General features: G+C 43.4%; 1 protein-coding gene across 2 annotated transcripts in view; it reads left to right on the top strand.

Annotated features, from left to right (window-relative positions):
• The window catches only part of DISP3 (dispatched RND transporter family member 3), a 114,427-nt gene that overhangs the window by 19,504 nt on the left and 78,498 nt on the right, over positions 1-16,425 (top strand). Inside the window, exon 3 of one of the 2 annotated variants that reach the window (XM_072883715.1) lies at positions 3,190-3,316. The exons of the other annotated variant lie outside the window; for it this stretch is intronic. The gene's annotated coding sequence lies outside the window, so the exon portion shown is untranslated. The remainder of the gene's footprint in view (positions 1-3,189; positions 3,317-16,425) is intronic. 2 annotated transcript variants of the gene reach the window in all.

The following is a 16,425-nucleotide window of genomic DNA, read 5'->3' as shown; positions in this document are numbered from 1 at the left end:
GCAAGTGTGTTTATCTCTAGAGCTCTCAGCAATGTTTATGGCTGAGGAAGGGTGTAAATCTCATTGGATTCAAGTCCTTGGTGGATAATTATTCCCTCCTTCTCCCGCCCCCACTCCCCACGCCCTCCTGCCCTGGATATGAAACACTGTTCACAGACTATAAATGGATGCAATGCTATGCTTAATGTGGAGAGACACCTTATAATCAGGTGAGGCACAGGGTGGGAGGTGAGGCACAGGGTGGGAGGCAGCTTGCCAATTGCTGCTCCTTCGCACATGTAGCCAGTTCCTGAGCCTTCTATCATGCTCATCTGTGGGAAGCTCATTTCTTCCATTTCCCCTTAAAATGACTTGTAGCCTATAAAGCCTGGAGCAGGGCAGCTGCGTGCTCAGAATCCTAAGGTGCTGTCCCTAACAGGAGAAGGTGGCGGGGTGCAGGGAGGGAGGCTGTGCCACTCTAATTCCACATCAGGACTCTGGTTTGGCTCTTGCAGCTTATGAAGCTATCAAAGCCTCTCACTTAATTAGAACCATAGCAATCAATCTTTCTTCCTGTTCATTATGCTTCCAGCCAGGGTTAGCAGTATTTTTATTCTTGAGGCCTCAAGAGAATTTTCAGCTCATAAGGAATCACAGCCAACATAGTGACTGGTACAGGTTGTGTCTGTAGGACTGCATTCCTGCCCCACAGCTGGGATAAAAGTGTGGGGCAGTAAAGCTTGGGACATCTGGCACTGCAATATTTGGTTCTGTTTTGCATGACGAAGGTCCACTGAATGGGTCCTGTGCCTAGAGAGGCATACAGGGCTTTGCATTAACTGGACACGAGCAGCTGAGTTGCTAGAGTCCTTGCACAGTGGCGGTTAGTTGTTCCAAGGCATTATGACTGGGCTCAGTGTAACATATCAAGTCATTATGGCATTATCTCTTCATTACACGCGAAGTGCTGTTGGAGCTCAGGGAGGAGCACAGGGACAAAGACGGAGAGGAGGGAAGCGGCTCATTAGCTGCCCAGAGGAATCAAGCTGAACATCTCTTTTTCTCAGGCAGAGGCTCTGTCATCACCTGCAAAGGACAAGTCTATTAGAAATTAGGGCTTGGCTCAAGGGCATCTGTGTGTATCAGTATGTACATGTGCTAATACACAACTAGGGCATGTCACCTACAATACACCCCTACCCCCTGGACCAACTAACGCACATACAATACACATCTTCGGTACTCCCATAAGGCAAGAACAAGCACCTTCCCTTCCAGCACTGTCCACTTAAATTTAGAAACACATGTACCAAAACATGCTCTTGCATCTATGAACATGTTCATCTGCTTTATAGGGACTGCTTACAACCATGTCCAACACAGTTACGTCTAACAATCTCATATGTGCTTCCGCTCCTACCAGGCAGCATGCACAGCAACTGCACCAAGCCTGCTCCCTATGAACAGGGAGTTGTGTCTCCGCTGTATTCATTCCTCTATGCTCATACTGTGCACTCCAGTGCATTCTGTCCCTTCAGCTGTGAAATCGGCTTCTATGCAGATGCATTCACCAGCACAAGTATGTTATTGCTTTTCCCTTCCTTCCAATTTTCCTTTATGCTGGTTTCCATGAGATCTGCGGGCATGCACTGGGGCTCCTGCAGGCTTCCCCACAATCATGCCCTGTCAGAACCAGCAAGAGCTCTTGCAGCAAACACGAGGACTGGCAGAGTAAGCTGGCACCACAGCTAGGTGAGCTTTCTGGTGTAAGGTCCCCTTTCATGGGGGCCAGGAAGCATTGCAACTTGCATGTTATTCTGGATGAAGCATGGGAAACAGACTCCCGGTGGTCTCTTAGCTCACCCACCCGCTGCTGGACCTTGCCTGCTGTGACTTTGCAGCACTCCTTATCCCTGCTGCTCTCCCTCTTCGGACATGGATCAGGAGGCCATTAACTTGTTTACTCCATGCTGGCCCCAGCCTCACAGACTTCTTGCTGGACAATATATCAACAAAAAGCATTTGGCAAGATTTATGGGGCTGTTGCTGCCAACTGTGGACTGTGGAAAGTAAAAAATGTCCTTTCTGAGGCAATAAAATATAAAACGGGACCCAATTTCTCTCCAGGGTAGGAATCATTATGTTTGACAATGCTGTAAAACACATGGTGCTACAGCACGGGGGTGAGAGCCAGAGTAAACGCTGCCTTCGGAAATCTCATTCATTGCAAAGCTGGGATGTGTGATTCATTGCAAAAGAAGACAGAAAGGGTCTTGGGTGGAGACAGTCTCCCTTCAGCCTTTCTCTTCTCTGAAAGGACCGGAAATCCCTCTACAAGCTTTGAAACTGATTCTGAAACTGCAATTTTCTGAAACTGATTTTAAATTCATTCAGTTAAATTGGAGCGAGTACTCTGGGTATATACAGCAAGACTTGTTTGCTCCTCTATTACATCAGTTTAGCTTAACTGGCTCACAGAATGATTAAACTGATGGAGTTATATGAAGGAGTTTTCACTAAACTGCACCAATTAGAAATCAGGCCTGATAGACCTGAATCCTTCTCTTTGTGCCAGAGACTCCAGGCTTTGTACAAAGACTTTGTCTAGGGGAGAAAATAAGTAACAGTTCTCAGCTGATTAATTTCCACTTGTGTGTCTGCCTGTTTATCCTTCATGTTGTCTATACCTATTACTGTGCTGGTCTGTATATACTGTGCATCTCTGGCAATGTTACTGTAGTGAAATGCAGCTACAACAGTTTGATTTAAGTTACACTATGATAGGGAAGACCTGTATTTCTAAAATCTATCTGAGGCAAGGGAAAGAGGAGGTGTTATGTCAGGCAGGAATAGAAAATGAAGGAGAGATGAGAGAGACGTAGCTGTAGGGCTCAGTTGTTCCCCTGGGTGTGGATGCGAAAGAGATGTTCACGCTAGATATATAGTGCAAACTGCATTGTCTCATCCCCTGTGCACTGTGCTCTGCAGAGCATGTGTGCTCAGCAAAGTTATGTCAGCCTGGTGGGAGAAGCATCTTCTCTGGGTCCTTTTAACTTCATGTCAACATTTCCAATTCTTAATAAAATCAGATTGCCTCAGGAATGAAAACTCTTGATGTTCAGTTCTAGGAGGGCAATGATGAAAAGAGAGCCCTCTGAGAGGAAGAAAAAGTATACTGGGCAAGTCTGAGATTTCTGTCCTTTTCTCTAGGCTGACTTCTGGAAATACACCCCGTTCTTGCTTTGTAAGCACTAACCACTGGCTCTGCAGTAGTACTGGTGTCCCAAAAGTCTTGTGTTTGGCTGAGCTTGATGCTGGATGACCCTTGGCAGATCAGGTAATTTATGTTATAAAAGGGGTTGGAGAAAACATAAGGTGGACGTGTCCTTCATTCTGTGTATCTCAGGAAATTCGGTGTAAATGCAAAAGGCAGCGAGATCACCTTAAGCCAAGACAGCAGGGGTTTTTGGCTTACCAACAGCATACCTTGTAGGAGCAGAAGACAGAGTACTCCAATAAGTGGTTACTTTGACTGCATTTGTAGATGCAGCTGTTTACCTGAGTTGGGGCACTGTAATCACTGACAGCTCCAAGAGCACAGTAATAAAATTTTGAACAAATGCTATTCTGGATTAATGGCTTTGGTTACCACTACCAGCAGGCCAAGATTCCTTTGATCCTCAGCAGTGCACATTATTGTTAGCTTTTTCTTTCTCCAGTGGGTTCCTTCTTTAATGAATAAGTTTCTTTTCTGAAATATTCTTAGATCCTGCTTATCTGGTCTCAAATGCTTTGTGTCCATCTAGGGCATAATTTACACCAGTATTGAACATACCATATAGCCTGTAGTATGTGTCCCATTATAGCCTAATAAATCTCTAGAATATGGACTACCTGGGCTAAATTTTCACATGGTCGCAAACTAAGGCCAGACTATTTGAAAGAGGTAAGTACTCCCTTGATCTCTCAAATGCTGAACTGTTTGGGAATTGTGATCCATGTGGTGATGAACTGCATCTCCCTGCTACTGCCTCCCCTTGCTTTGTACATCACAGCCACTTTGGTAAACATGCAAAAAGACCTGTCCCCACTGGCTCTAAAACACTAGAACATTTTCACACAGCAACCGCTGCAGAATAGGTAAGTGTATTATATAAGGCACTCTTAATGTCAGGCAAAAGCAGTGGTGTGATTATGATGTGTGAAAGAAAAGGAAAGAACCCTTAAAAACAAAGGAAAAAGAGGTGAAAAAACACATCAAGGCCAGCAATTTCTTGTTTGGACAAAACCTGTTTTTAGTGAAGAGCCCCGCTTTTATTTCCCCTCATTCTCCTTATCATCTCCCAATACTGTATCTCCCTCTTCTGTCAGGAACCTGCTCTGGGGTTTATTCTTTACTATGCAAACTTGTCATGTCTGTGTTTAATGAAGTTTAATTATCTTCTGAGATTCGATGAATAATTATAAATCTCTTCAAGATGCAATCACAAGCACTTCATGGTTCATTAACGGTGAAAAATCAATTGTAATTCACGTAATCCCTCTCTCCTGACCAGCCATACGCTTGTCCCCGCTGTGCACCTTGTTGTTCCTCCCTCTTTTCAACACTAGAGAATACATTAATCTATTTTCCTATGAAACAAGTTCGAGTTTAGCTAGGGTAGGGGCCAGGAATTGGAGAACGCAGGAACTGGGAAATGGGAGTCTAGACAGCGAGGTTAGATAGGTCTACATGTGAACTCTGTCTCATGCTGTGGGTGCTTTGGAGGTGTCATGAGCTCCAGATTGCCAGTTTCCTCAGTTTGGAGACACTCCCCTCCAAGAGTGCAGTGGCCTCCCTTTAGGAATTGTCTTTGGCTGTATACATATTTTCTTCCTCTTGATCTGGTCTTCAATTTGAACTCAAGCTACCATTTTCCCAGTTGAAAATCTCCTGAGATCTGTGAGCCTTTGCACTATTTGAAAAGTAAGGACTGAAAGTTTATTTTTGGTGGGACGGAAAAAGCTGGGGGTGTCAGCCCTGTCACACGAAGCTATTCAGTGCTATCTTTAACTTTCTAAACGGCAGACAGCATGTGAATCCAGCTGCACAATGATCCTGGAGTGACCTTTCTAATTGAAACTCTTTAACCTTTCTGCACAATTATAGCTACAAAATTTTACTGAATGCAGAAAAGATGGTTGTTTTTTAATTTTTTTATAAAGGTTAAAAGATTGAAAAATAAAAGAGAAAGTGAGACAGAGAAAGAGGGATGGAAATTAATGCAGTTGAGTTGCAGTTTCCAGCAGCCCCAGGAGAGCTCTGCAATGAAGATGACATTTCCATACAATTGACATTTCCCGGCTGGAGCAGTCCTCTGATTTGCAGCTGCTTGTGTGCGAAGACCATCATGAAGAGGATCATTTAGTTTCTCATATTCATCAAATGGGATTTAATTTTCCCCCATCCCCACATACCCCACATCTCCTTTCCAGAACTGGCACAAGCTGCGAACTCTGCCTTTCCTTCACCTTTTGTAGGGGTGACCTTTGCCAGACCTCCTCCTTTTTCAGCTCTCTGTGGAGTCTTGCAGAAGTGAGAACTTGCTTTTTACTGGGAAGATGGATGGGATGGGAACAATGGCTCTCATGATTTCAGCTTCCAGTTTTGGAAGTGAGTTTCTGTGTATTTTTCCATTTACTTGTATACTTGCATGTTTGTGTTTGTGTGCACGTCTCTTCTTGGCAAAAGTTTTTGTACGGCGCTACCAGGACTCCTCGCAGAGCATAGCTTTGTGGCTTTCAGGGTCTGCAGGCTCATACATAGGCTTCCAGCATCTTACACACAAATCCTTCATAGGTCATACTTTCTCCTGGGCACAGGTTGCTGTGGAACAGAGCAGCTTTTCTTCCAGACTGTAGAAGTTTTTCCAAAGTGCATGTATCAAACTGGAGATGTATGCTCCATGATGCTACATCGCTTTGAATCTGTTTAATTCAATTTAGATGAGTAGGATATGCATCTTCAGCTGAATTATTCCTCTTCAATAAATATGTTGCTGCAGTAATCAATTGGCACGTAATTAACAAACAATAACTATCTTATTAAATCTAAATGAAATGCAAATGCAATTCAGATTCATTTAGATCCCCAGTGATGAGTTCCTTTGCTTCCCCTTCAGCCATTGCTCCTCTTGAACAAGAGCTGCTGCCGTGGCTGTCACTAGATACAATAATTGGCATGCTGCCTTTTAGGGCAGTGTTGAACCAATGTTTCATGCATGCCTTGTGCTTGCACAGCAAGTCACTTTGGGCAAAGCTGGATCAATTCAGTCAGCAGCTGTAGGCCACAAGGCACAGTGCTTTTATTAACCCTCTAATCCTGATGCTTTCCTACAGGGGCACTTCAGACAGCACCGAGATCAAGGCCAGCCCTTTCTTTTCACTCCTTGCCACCAGCTCTGTAGCTTCTGTCTTTGCCCCAAACCATGGCTATTCTCAGCCTCTGCCTCAGTCCCTCTAATCAGTGCTTTGCTACCTCTCAGGACCTAACTGGTGTGCAGCTGCAGCACTTCCCTAGACTGAAGCCACAGCTGCTATATGTCTGCTAACTGCTTGCCCGGTCGCTCTGCTGTCCCTCATTGCAGCTGCTCCCCTGCCTACCTCTCCAAACTGGGCTTTCTGAACATTGCTGCTCACTGAGCACCAAAGGCGGATGGATTAATGCAGTTCCTGGCTGAGAGCTGTTGTGTTGCTGGGAGCCTTGATGGATGGATGAGAGTAAACTAGAAACCCCAGCAACTTGGTGAAACAGGCTTTGCTAGCAATCAGATAATGTTATTGTCCTGATCAAATCTGAATTCAGGTGTTTACCAGCTGTGTACCATGGGACAGGATTTTGAATCGGATGACACAAATTAGAGACAACATCTAAGTCACAGTTGTCCTAAATTGCCATGTCACATTGGTATGCAGTGCTCATAACACACAGTTTCAGCTGGGAAATGGTTGTGTTCAGTGGTGAATGAGCTGATCTTTACCTGGTGTCATCCGGAGCACTGGAGCAACACTCGAGGCACTTGAGTTTGTTTCTGGCTTGGCCAGTAATCTGCTCTAATACCTTAAGCAAGTCATTTAATCTCTCTGCTTTCATTTTCCTGTTTATAAAATGGCTGTAATGATACATGCTTCCTGCATAAAAAGCTTCAATATCTTTTGCTGAAAAGAGCTGTGCAAGACTAGATGTTTTCTTTAATATCATCTAGTTTGAATTTTTGCTGAAATAAAGACACTACAGATGAGATGATTAGATATATGTTTGATAAGTGTTGACAGATTGTTATTAGCAAGAAAGCCACTGGAAAGCATTCCTTGCAGATTTTGACCATCACAGGCAAATTCTTTCCTATAAATGTACCCCCCAAATCTCACTTGAGCATAGGTTACCTTTTGACCCTGCTTACACTGAGAGAATTGATGACTGACAAAGAACTTAATTATTTAGGAGAGAAGCTGAAGATAGGAATGGTATGCTGGTAGAGAATTGTGCTTCAGTTACACAGAGTTAACAGAAAGACTTTGATGAGTAGTAATCCTGTTGTCTTAAATGTGTCTACAAAAGAAGGCTACCCCTGTAAAACTAAATTGCCTCTGAACTTCTTTCAGAGCAGAGATATACATTCATAGAATGACAGAAATGCTTTAGCATCTTTTAGAGAAGAAGTGCCAAGCAAAACGGAAACTTCTGCCTTAAATTTCCAGACTAGGATCTCCAGGCCATATTCACACAGCTTTTAATTAATTGATGGTTCAATTCCTGGCATCTTGCAGGTGCAAGGTAAGGTAGTCCAAGAGAACATCTCAGATATTTCTCAATTCCTCATGCTGATTTAGGCCTGATTCTCAACCCAGAGGAGCTGAATAGTTTATCACTGGTTTCAATGGAGCAGGGGCAAGTCCTTTACAGAAGGAGGCTTTGATTACTGTGCAGTGTTGGAAAGGGTCACTTACAGGGCCAGAATGTTTCAATGGTAATGTCTCAGAAAGAAATCCATGTATGCTTCCTATGCAGAATACGTAGAACCCAGCATTTAGGATCCACCAGATCCATTGTGGATAGTCTGTGGTGGACATAAACTGGCAATGGGCCATTGATCTTTATCATGTGCAGGCTTACAGCTGCTGAGGATCTGGTCTAGGGTGATAAACTGAAAAAATATATACTTTTGTCCTTTATGAGATGCTCGGTATTTGTAGGAAATCTAGCAACTGCCCAGATTGAACTGTAGCTTTTGGGAGGGTCTATACAAAACTGAAAGAGTGATTTCATACTGTCATAGTGGTCCAGGCTCATTACTGAGCAGAGTGTCATCTACTGCATGCCAAGAATCTTGTTTACATAATTTTTTTAAGAAGTTTTAATCTCAATGCTTTAATGCATTTGCAAGTCATATGGAGATGAAACTAGGAGGAAGCCACAGGGGACTCTGATGGGAAAAGAACTGGCTTATGCATTTTGAAACAGAATATTATTGCCAGTGTAAAATGCAAAGGGCCAAATGCATGGTCTGTCCAAAACCATTAGAACAGTCCAGGGCTGCAAAAAGGTTATAAAACACATATTTGTTTTCCCCAGTACTGCAGCTGTCTGCCATGCTACTGAGTGGGCAACTGTGGAGGACTTCTGTAATGTATGCTGGTTGCCACATGAAGGTCTATGTCCTTGCTTCTGGCCATACCAGAAGTGGATGTATTTTTCCATGTATGTGAGTAGAAAGAGAGGGAGAGATCACCTTCCTTCCCTGTAATTTTGATGATGACACTCTGGAATATATCCCACCAAGGGGAGAAGCCCCTGGACCCATTTCTTTATTGCTTTTTACCTGCTTTCACCATTTTTACCAGGGTGAGAGAGGTGCAACACAGTCTGACTCCCAGTAGTGACAGTTCACAACTGCTTTGCACTGATATAAACTGGGATACAAGAACAAGGTGAAGAACAGACAAGGCCAGTACCTGGTAGGAGCTTGCCCTACATCCTGGAAGTTCCCTGTACTGGAGGGACTTGCCCTGCTCTTCTTCGGGGAGCAGGGGGTGAGGGGTGACTTCTGTTAAGTGAGGGAGCTGCTGTTTGGGAATCATCTCTATTACAGTGCCATTAGATAGATGTTCCTGAAATAGCAGCAGATCAATTGATTCATAAGTAATTAATGCATTCCCCTCCCCTTGGGCAACTCAGAATCTATAGCTCAGGAATTAGATAACACAGCTCAGCTCCATTCAGCTGAGAAAACACTGGCACTTGTGTTCCTCATGGCCCTGCACATACTACTGTGAGTACCATCTCTTCTGCTGCAGAGACCTTCCCTTCTTGTGTTGGGAGCCCTGGCAATTATCTTCCGTGTGAGATGGAGCATCTCCTTCTGTAGTTGCTGGAGAATTCTGGTTTTAGCTGTTTAAATGGCTGAATCACCTGCACACCCCCCACAATGCTGCAGCCGTCTCACCTCTTCCCCCGTTTGTCTGGTAATTTCACTCTCAGTATTGTTGCCTGCAGCAGTGTGCAGAGTGAAAGAGCAAGAGATGCTCCTGATCAACAACACTGTCATTGAGATCAGAATCAGATCCTTTGCAATGTTACAGCAAGAACTTTGCAGAACTTTAAAAAGGGAACAAAGTCTAGTGCATCCATCTATGGAGACTCTGGTGCATGGTATCAGAGATGGGCTTGAGTTCTGCATAGGTTTCTGTATCTCTTAGTGGAGCACCAGGACTCTGCAGCTGTGTACCCGGGAACAACTTTTCCTAGGCTATATCACTTCTGACTTCAGAGTAAGAAAAAATAAGGCTTTCTTTCGATTTCTGATCATAAACAACCTGTTCATGGCAGTGGTCCTTGTATGAGAACTGACAAGCAGCAAAAACAAGCAAACCTGCAATGTGGCCAGCTGGGTGGTGTGGTTCTTGGGAATTCCAGTGGTGTTCTCTCTGCTGTCGGGGACAGTTAGATTAAATGGAAACAAAGCCCTTCAAAAAGTTAGGCTGAGTTACTACACCTTTCTAATCTTCTAATATCCTGCAGATGCTCTGATTCAAACTATCTGGGCATGCAGTAGGGATTGAGCAGTGGGCATGCATTGGACAGAAGGGAACCAAGCTCCTAATATTTCTAAGGCTTACAGGAATATTATTATTTTTATTTATTATTTGCAGTCACTACAAACACTAATTAGCAGCCTCCCAGGGGAATCTGCTAGCTGTGCATCCTGCTGGGCTTGAAAGCTACTGCATTCACTTTGTGTTTAAGTTGATGTTTTAATTAAACTGGCCCCTAATCATCTTAACTAGCTTTTAAATAATAACTTTCCACTGAACCATTCACATCAGCTGCTAATTGGCTCCCTTCTGTTTACATATATCTGGCTGGCTCAGACAGACGTGGCAATGGAATGGCAGGTATGTTTGGGAAGGGGCTACGCGCCCTTTCATACACTGTGCTTCTGCTGTGTTTGCCTTCACGATAATGAATCACATTCCAGGGTGAAATGGAGATGGCTATGCTGGCAAGCACTTCACCATTTATTCATGCGCTGTGTGTGATGAGGATATTATATGCTCATGTTTCCACAAGTTACTCCACCTTCAGGGGATCTGATCACTGGCCCAATGGCAAATTATTCTGTTTCTGTGTTCACCCAGTTTGGACTAATTCACAGTGCATAATTAATGGACCTTGACCCTGGCTGGGAGCAGGGTCAGTTCTTGGCACAGACAGTGGCATTAATAATGTATGCAGTCGCTGCTGCAAAATGTAGAGGTCACCACACAAGCTCAATAGTTCATGGGCTTGCTGTGTCTTGTACTCAGTAGGACTGGAAGGAGGAGCAGCACATCCAGAATTCCAGGTATCCCTCAGCATGCTGATGTTCTGCCTTCCATGGGGCAGTATTTCCTGTGCTGGGAGAAGGCTAGTGTTGCCCGACTCACTCCCATTGCAGCCTTTCCCCTGCAACCACCTTTTGAGTGATACTGTGGTGCCAGTCACACCCCTCCCCACCACTGACCCATACAGCTGGGCTGAGAAGAGCCTGAAGTTTGGACATGACATCCGATGCAGTGTTACAGCAAATGTGCCTTTGGCTGATGGTGTGTGCTGGGGTTTGGAGGTGTCTGTGTGTTATTGGATTACTGCATGCAGGCTTAGGTGCGTATGTGTGGGTTCACACACATGAGTGTGTGCCTTTATGTACGTTGCAGGCTAGGCCTGTGTGCACAGCTGCAAATGGCTGCATGTTTTCTGCAGACTGGGGATAAGCAGCCGTACCGGTAAGCAAGTACATGACTGCACACTTGTTAGCACATGGGGATCAGATTTGATTCAGAGCTCTGTAGTCATGTGTTATTTAAATGTTCTCTGCTGGATTAAATGTTTTCTGCTGGATCACAAAACCAACAAAACATGGTGTGAAGTGTCCCAGAGGTAGCAGGTGAATGTATATAATCCTTCATTACTTGTGTCACCAATGCAAAACCATCCTACGTGCCATCAGCTCCCATTTGGAGATGTGTGCTAATTAGACTTTTATTACAATGTGTATTTGAAAACAATTAGAATTACAGTGCCAGCATGTGGCTAATTCAACCTCACGATGTTGATTCAGTTAACTCAGCAACTGGTGACATAGTTTGATTGCCAGAGTGCATGTGTGTGTGGATAGCCTTTGATCAGGTGCCACTGCAGCCACCTGCCATCAGAGAGGAACACACATACTCTTCAGTGCTCCTTAGCATCCTGCAGGCTCCTGTCTAGATTTTGGGGATATAAATGTCCGAGGGCCCTTGAACATTTATGTTGGGCCAGGAGAAGAAAGTATGCATGGTGGGTGACATGCCAGAATTGGGTGGGCTGGATACAGTCTGTCCTTTACCTTACCATCAATCAACGTTTTCTTCTGAGAACAAGGGAGCTACTGTGTCAGTATTTGCACCCATGTGCTCCAGTACCAGGCTGTTGTAATGCAGAGATCATTCAGCTAGGGCTGGAGCAGCGCAGATCTCTGTCATGTTTCGAGTCAAAAATCCAGAAGTGCTTTTAGAAGGCACAGCCCTGGAATTATTGACGTGTGCTTGTTTCTGTGGTTTTCTGTAGCTTTGTGGAATGAGACAGGACTGAGACCAGCAATTTGTCTGACCTGAGACTGTCAGCAAACCTTGGGGCAGTGATCACTGCTGGCCGACTAGAACCATTACCTGAAAGAGAAAGGCTTTCCCTTCAATGCTGTTCCCCTGATTCGTCTGGCATTGCTCCAAAGATCTCTGTTGCCAGAGGATGCTGAGCAGAACATATTCTTGGAGACAAGTGATTTTTCCCCCTTCAGGAATTTGCATTCAGCAATCCTCATCTACTCTTACTAATTTCCACGTCACAAGGCAAAAAAAAGGCCTTAATCTTCTACATTTCCAAACAGCATAATTTTGCCTGCCGCATAGAAGAAGCCTCCTTTTGCCATCATCACCATCTGTTTTCAAATAGACTGTCAGGAAATCCGGTTTGGTTTTAGTTTAACAGAGCAGACTTGCTGTTTGTCTCTAAATCCTTTTCTCTTTGTAAAGGCAGCACTGTTTCACATTATAATTGTGACAGGTTTAACCTCTACAGCTGTACTTTCATGCTTTACATCCTGTATGTGGTTTTTCTAACCTGTGGCTGTTAAATCTGGAGCTCTGGAAAGGGGGGAATGGGAAGAAAAAGGCTGCATGTTTTTCAGGGCTAGGACTTATGTGCGTGGTCTCCCCAGCCTCCTTCTTTGAATGCGTTGACAGGTGCCTCCTTTGGCAGTCTTTGTCTAGCTTCCAGTCTCTGCCTGGATTAATGCAGTGGTAAGGGAGGTTTTAAGCACCTTGCATGCACGTCAATGGCTGTAATTGTCATTAAATTAAAATTTGCTACTGGAATAAAATAAAGACCCTTGAAGGTACAAAAAACTAAAGCTGGAGATAAGGAGCTGTTTTATATTGACTTTCATTCCAGAGACTGGAAGAAGAACATACGTTTTTGTCATCTGAGCAAAGCCTTTATGCACCAAAAAGGACAGAAAAGCCGAGAGAGATACCGAGATTGATGGATGAACAGGAGGAGAGTGGTGAAAGGGATGGTTTCCTGTGATTTCAGTTCTATATTAACAGACATTAAGTTGCTCCTTCTAAGGGCACCTTTACAATTCCAGAGCAGTGCAGATGTGAGCACAGTGGCCCTTCAGCGTTTTGCTGGCACCTAAGAGGAGCTTGTGGGGCTTGTTTAACAACACACACAGATGCCTGATGAGAGAACTACCAATTTTTGCATGCAGGCAAGAAAATGAATGGGATGAGCTTTGTTCCCTCTTTGTGCATCTTCAACAGAGCACAGTGAGGCATGTCTTTTTCGACGGGGACTTTTTGTCAAGGATATGAGGAAACCTGAAGCCTTGATCTGCTCAGTGCTCACCCTGGTGAGCTGTCCTTACTGATCTTAATATGCAGAATATAGCCCAGAGTTAGCAGAGTTGAGAACTAGGGTAAATTCTTTTATTTTGAGTCAGTAAATCAAGACTCAAGCAGGAGTTTTCCACTGAAATTACTAAACATTTTGGAACCAGATTCAATAGAATCAGGGTTTCACCTCAGCAGTCTCTCTGAAAGGCACACTTTAAGCTAACCACTCTTGGACTCTGTGCAGCCATGGCTGGCTGAAATGCTACACACTGTCCTACACAGACTAGATTACTGCAGGACTTTTAGAGCTGATAGCATCTCAAAATAGTCCAGAAGACCATACCTTCTTCCTTTTTATCAAAATGCAACCTCATTATTTTCAAGTATTTGTGCCAGTGGATTTGCAAGTGCAATGTGAGTTACATTGCACCATCAGTTGGGCCCCATGATTTATTTCCTTCCCTAACTCACTGTACCTGTCTATTTTAACTCTTGCTATGGCTGGAAGCCAGAGGCTGAGGGCCTCATTCTTATTGACCAAAACCTCACATCTTCCTTCCTTTTTCAGGGAAGCCAAGAGAACTGAATTATATTGTTCAACTTCCTTACCTTTATTTAAGACAAGCTGTGCTCATTTTCTCTGTTAATCAGTTTGAGCTAGTAACACCACAATACAGAAACAATGGGACTTTGTGCCTGGACAGGAGTGAGATTAATGAGTACACTGGAGCTGTAACACAAATTAACTTTGCCATGAACACAAATCTTCTGAGAGCCCATGTGAGTGCTAGGTGTTATCTAGTGGTCTGCTATCCTGGAATGATGGAGGTACAGAAGGCTCGCTGGGTTTTGCTGTAATGGAGAAGCAGGTCTTTGGGGATAGTTTGATCCCTTTACAGCTTTAATGTTAGCAGAACTTACTCATTTTGGCATCTCTTTTACACTCATTGTAAAACTCAGCTTCATTGTTAAAATGTTGTAACTGAATGAAACTGGAGAAAGGAAAAGATTGGATTTTCTCGGTTATATAATTTTCTTTTAAAGCAAACAAACCATTTTCCAGCTGACAGGATTTATGTGGGTAGTTAATCTGGAGCCAATGATAATCTCTAAAAATGCAGCTTCCTAGTAGCTGCCTTGCTGTAATACCTAAAGTTTATAGAATTGGTGCAGCCAATCTGGGACCCTCAGAGAATCATATCAACCCAGTTCCTTCTGCTGAGAGAAGCAGCTTGCTTCTTTTTATGACGTTCTCCCACCCTTTCAGCTTCCTTTGATTACTGTTTTCTTGAAAATTAGCTCCTTAAAATTCTTATAGCCAATCTCCTAGACCTCCCAGCTGACACATCTATCTTACGCTGCTGTTCTCCTCCTTCATAAGAATTCACACAGAGCATGTGAAGTACTTCACATTTTGTTTGCTAATAAAGACCATGGAGGGATGTTAAACCAATAGAAACCACCTTACAAGAAGACGGTTTGAAAAAGATTATACCGCTGTATCCTTTCTTTGATTCATAAGCTCAGCTCCCAGTCTGGCAATGGTTTTAAGCTTGATGTTCCTAAGACAAGCAAGAAATAGAGGTGGAAGTAGAAGGCACTGTGGTTTAATGGTGAATGCACCAGCTGCCAACATTGCCACCAGCTCAGCTCTGTGGCTTCAAACCATGCAATGTCTTTATGTGTTTTTATTTCCTTGTGTGTGAAAAAACAATGTCATATTGCCTTTTCCTTCCCTCTCTTGTGGTAATCCCCCCTCCAAGGTATTTCTGGTATTTTATTCAGTGCACTTTAGTAAATCTGTAGCATGCAGACCTGCTTTAAAACTTGAACTACTGTGGAGATGATTGGGTAATGTCTTGCAGTTTGTTTATCTTTTACTTAGGACTCCGGGGTGAAGCATCTGGAAGCCATTCCCTCTGCCATGCTCTTGTCTCTTCATTCAGTTTATTAATTAAATATTTCTTTTTTTATTTCATTATTTCAGATTTTTCATTGCTTCACATCTAGAGGAACTGAGAGAAATATTTAATTCATTGCCTCCTGCATATGCTGTTTCTTGGGGAATTCCTCCTGAAAGTGCTGGGCTTCTTTGGTGCTTTGTTGAGTTGCCATTTCTGAGAAGTTTTATATTTACTCAATTAGCCAAAGGTGATTATTTATTCAACCGGAAATAAAAAATCATAAGCAGCTGGGAAGCTTTATTTGTACTTGTGTTTTTCTTCTCAAATCTGCAATTTGTTAAAACCTGCTGTATGAGTATTTAACAATCATATTTTCCCCTCATGCATGCCTATTTATGAGAGGAAAAATAGGCACTGATTGCATGGTGTAGCTGATTAGTTAAACAAATGCTCTGCAAGCCTCAGCCATACTGGAGCTTTCTGTATTGACCCCATATACTGTTTCTCTGCACATAACAAATACCAGAGTGGTCTATATTCACACTTGGCATAAATTGGCATAGCAAGTGCTGCTGATTTATGTATTTACCCTGCTAGTAATGATGGATTTCATCAGAACTCCTGATGCCACTAGCAGGAAGATTGTAATGAGAACAGGATAGGCTGGGATCAATAGCATTTTGATTTCCTTAGGTCCGCAGTCCTGTAGCAAGCACGTTTTTTTCATTATTATTCTTTCAGAACCATGGCCGGCAGCCAGAATGGTTCCATGCACTGCACTGAGCTCTCTGAGGTATTAAATTGTGTCTCTTGGTTACAGACAATGGCATGCGAGTCTCTGGTGGGACTGTGTAAATTCACTGCAGGCCTGAAAAATGGAGAAATGTCTCCCCAAATACATTTTCCTAATCCAGAAATGCAGCAGAGTCAGAAGCAACAAAAGAAAACAGATTCTGTCTTGTTCTAACAAAGTTTCACCTTCCCCGTACCTCTGGGGATCTAGTATTCTCATTATCACTAAAGTGATGGTAGCAGGCACAAAGTGACTGAATGCATAGGAGATACTCATTTATTCTTACAGATGAGACAA

Source organism: Ciconia boyciana, chromosome 19 (assembly GCF_034638445.1).
Source record: "Ciconia boyciana chromosome 19, ASM3463844v1, whole genome shotgun sequence".
NCBI classification, from domain to species: domain Eukaryota; kingdom Metazoa; phylum Chordata; class Aves; order Ciconiiformes; family Ciconiidae; genus Ciconia; species Ciconia boyciana.
Note: the sequence above shows the minus strand (reverse complement) of the source record. Positions and strands in the feature narration are given on the sequence as shown.